The sequence below is a fragment of the Argentina anserina genome, chromosome 5 (genome assembly GCF_933775445.1).
Source record: "Argentina anserina chromosome 5, drPotAnse1.1, whole genome shotgun sequence".
In the NCBI taxonomy this organism is placed as follows: domain Eukaryota; kingdom Viridiplantae; phylum Streptophyta; class Magnoliopsida; order Rosales; family Rosaceae; genus Argentina; species Argentina anserina.
The window spans coordinates 11,406,703-11,410,914 of record NC_065876.1 but is presented as its reverse complement, the minus strand read 5'-3'; the positions used below and the strand labels follow the sequence as shown (position 1 = coordinate 11,410,914).

At 36.5% G+C, this 4,212-nt stretch overlaps 1 pseudogene; it reads left to right on the top strand.

Moving 5' to 3' along the window:
* The first annotated feature begins 1,024 nt into the window (after positions 1-1,024).
* On the top strand, positions 1,025-2,689 carry LOC126795218 (2-oxoglutarate-dependent dioxygenase 19-like; annotated as a pseudogene).
* The last annotated feature ends 1,523 nt before the right edge of the window (positions 2,690-4,212 follow it).

Sequence of the window (4,212 nt, the reverse complement as noted above, 5' to 3'; positions counted from 1 at the left end):
ATTTAGAGAGTAAGAGATTTTCTTAATTAAAGAGAAGAGATGTTAAAATTGTATCACTATTGATTGATTGAAGAACAAAAGAGAAATTTTGATGTGCTACTGTAACACCATGTGACAATACTCAGTGGTCTATCATTCCAATCATAATTTGACATGTATGATTTAATTAGAAAAATTATATTTTAGTTATTTTGTTAAAGACTATTTTAGAGTTCTTTCTAAAACCCTAAACCCTATACTCTAAACCCTAAACCATATATCATATACCTTAAACCCTAAACCATAAACCATGTACTCTAAACCCTAAATCATAAATCCTAAATCATCAATACCCATAAAGGTCATTTCACAAATAATAAAAATATGTTATATTATAATTTTAGTGTAATAAATTCACATGTCGAAATATAATAAATAAGGAGTACCACTGGACATTGTCACGTACTACTATGATAACATATAAAAAAAATTGAGAACAAAGAAGAAAGAAAAATAACAAGAAATATAAGTGATATGCGACTAGACATTTAGTCATTTTCTTTTATGTCTCGCTATTTTTTAATTGTATAATTACATATATATTAATTATTAAACCTTAGATGGCGCCAAGATTGCCCAGCACTGAGGCCGGGCCTGCTTGGACTTGAAGCAAGTATGGATGGACTTATATTGAAATGTATGAACTAGAAGAGATATGCTAGTGGGATATTCGATCTATTCCAAATTGGCTGGCTGGCTTTCTCCGTATTCTGTATATTATTTAATCACAGTATTCCCACAGTCACGCAAGTCGCGATAATCGATTTTGTTCCTCCATTTGGTAGCCAACTAGCTAATTAGTAAATTGCCCTTGCCTAATTTGCAACCCTTTTATAATTTATAATATCCAGTTTTGTTTTGTTTTTTTAGAAATTAATAAAGAATTCCACTGCTTAATTGGATCAGAAATGCCGTTAATGGAAACCATTTATTCAGTCGATCTCTCTGCGTATCTTCTTTTATCTCCCAATCTTTCACCATTATGATGGCTGCAGTTGCTCAAACATAGATACCTCAAATGTCACGAGCATTAAATCACTAGCCGAATCACCAGCTCTCAACTCTAAAATTCCTTCTGCTTATATCGTCAACCTAATAAACCCCAATGATGAAGCTGATCCAAATGACCCCGAGTTTGCTATTCCCATTGTTGATGTGTCTCTTCTCACCTCTGGTTCTCCTGATCAACGCGAAAAGATCGTCCACGATTTTGTCAAAATTTGTGAAGAATGGGGCTTCTTCATAGTAAGAGTAATTAAATTATGTGTAGTTTGTTCTATATATCTAGCTATCTTCAATATTATAAACCCGATCATCTAATTGGTTTGCTCGACAATCAGGCGATTAACCACAGTGTACCAGAGAGCCTAATGAAGGAAATGATTGATGCATGCCATGAGTTTTTCAGTCTCCCAGACGAGGAGAAGAAGGAATTTATAACAGGAAATGAGGTGATTGAAATGTTCAAGTATGGTACAAGCAATAATCTTGCATTGGACAAAGTACTATTATGGAGGGACTTCTTCAAGGTCAGAACCCATCCAGAGTTCTACTCCCTCAACAAACCAGCTAGCTTCAGGTGCTTACTCAGTTTCTCCAGCTAGAAATCTCATATCAAATAGTGAAATACTACGTACTTTCTATATATATATATATATATATATATAGTTTGTGAACTTTGTTTGTTACATTTCAAATATATTAGTTAGTTATAGTTAGTTAATCTGTACTTCCTTGCGTTAATTAAACATACTATGGCTCTATTTTTAGTGAGACTTCATTGGAGCTCGGCAGAAGAACCAGAGAAGTGGCACTAGAAATCACAAAAGCAATATCAGAAAGCCTGGGATTGGGGCCGGATTACATATACGAGACAATGAACATGGATCGCGGCTTACAATATCTTACCGGTAATTACAACCCACCTTGTCCTCGACCAGAACAAGTGATCGGTATACCACAACACACCGACCATGGTCTACTCACAATTGTAATCCAGAATGAGATGAATGGCCTCCAAATCGAACACAAAGGAAAATGGCTTGCTGTGAATGGCCCTTCGAATTGCTTATTTGTGAACATTGCTGATCAAATGCAGGTAACAATAAATCTCTCATGATCTCAGATCTCTCCTGGCCTTTCCAATGGCTTAATCACCATGTGTTTTGTAACTTAATGAAGATATATGATTATACAGATTCTTACCAATGGTAAATACAAAAGTGTGAAGCATAGGGCGTTTGTGAATAATAAAGCGACGAGGATAACCATAGCCATCCCACATGGACCTTCTTTAGGTACAACCATCGCGCCAGCACCAGAGTTGTGTGAAAGAGATGGCCAAGCTCCGAAGTATCTTGCTATGAACTATAAGGAATATATACAACTACAATAAAGTGTCGAGAACTATGAGAAGTCCACCTTATTAGATCAAATCCGGCCCTAGCCTATCCAGCTAGCTCGTTATATATAGTCCGTACTATTGAAACTGTTGTAACCGTACTTCCCTTTTGTTTGGTTTCCCTATTTTCATTTTGTTTCCATAATCATGTCATTGACTGATCAATAGATCTTGTGTGGAACTGGGTTCCAAGAGAAGCTAACCGAGCAGGGACACTGCAGCAAAGCTAGTTATGGCGAGGTCGTGCACTTCGGAATCAAATGTTCCCCCAACCTCCCTCCTGCAAATTCTGAGAAATGATGGCCTCCCTGCCCTCCTTCCTTAGTCTTTGTTTTCATTCCTTTTTGTTTCTGGTTTCTTTTAGTCTTGTTTCTTCTTTTGCTTTCTATTTCGTTTTTTTTGTGAAACTTTTTTTTATTTATTTAACAAAGTGGGTGATAAAAGTACATGACCTCTTATGTTTAATAAACTCCAACAAATATGATAAATAAAAGTTCAATCCGACATATGAACACTCACACATGCAAAACCATACATATAAAACTCCTAGCAAATAACAAACCCTCAGCCAGAAACCCTTAATTAAAAGACGGGATGAAGCTGGTAGCATTGACAGACAGTTGCGAGATACAAAGAATAGAGAAAATAAACATATCGTGATGTTTCTTGTAATAATGAAAAGAATGCAGAGTATACTCTCTGAACAATTCCAAACAATGACTTTGGGCTTCCAACACATTAAAAATCTTACCTTCGAAACACACCAAATTCCTAGTGATCCAAATAAACCAAATTAGATTACAGGAGACTAAAAACCAAAGTTGACGTTTAGGTTTTGGGAACGCTGAAACACCAACACCATTAAACACTTCATCAAGAGTACCTAAGGCCGGGATGAATGAGAAAATAGAAGGCAAACTTATTTCCATAAAGCCACAATTTCAGAACAATGCAAAAGAAGATGTGTACCCGATTCCGCATGACATCCACAAAAGGAGCAACGAGATGGAAGTGAAAAACTTCGCCGTTGTAAAACATCATCAGTTAGTAAACGCTCATGAAGAGTCTTCCAAACACAAAGAGTTTTTCGGGGTTGAATTGCTTTACTCCACATCACTTTACTCTAATCTGTATGCTCTCCATGATTTGAGAAGAAAACAAAAGCTTCTTTTATTGTCAGAATTCTTGAGGTGGAGTGCAGCCATAAAAGAGAGTCAGATGTGTCTGCATCAGACAGGACAATGCGCTCAATTTTTTCTACTGCTTGAGGAAATGAAGAAATAAAATCTGCTGGGAGAACCCAATGAGAATCCACAATAACATCATTCACCTTAGCATCAAGTGGAATAGAGCCACTTACTCCAACACTAGTAGCAAGAGGCTCACCAAACCAATTATCTTCCCAAAAGATATCATTTTACCATCACCAACACTCCAATGCAAACATTTAAAAACATTGGCCAAACTTTTTGAGACCCAACCAGACTGAAGATCTCTTGTAAGACTTTATAGGTTAGAAATCATCTTTCAAAAAATGAGCTCTAAGCAAAATAGAGGCTGGTGAGGAAGAAGAGAGCAGCTCCCAACATCTCTTTATTAGAAGAGCACGATTATCCTCATATAGATCACGTAACCTAAGCCTTCTTCCTCTTTGGGTTTACAACAATGACGCCAAGCAACAAGAGGCATGCCTATTTTCAAAAGGTCTCCAGTCAAAAAAAAATTATGATTCAACATTAAAGGTCATGAAGTAAATCAGACGGCCACTCATA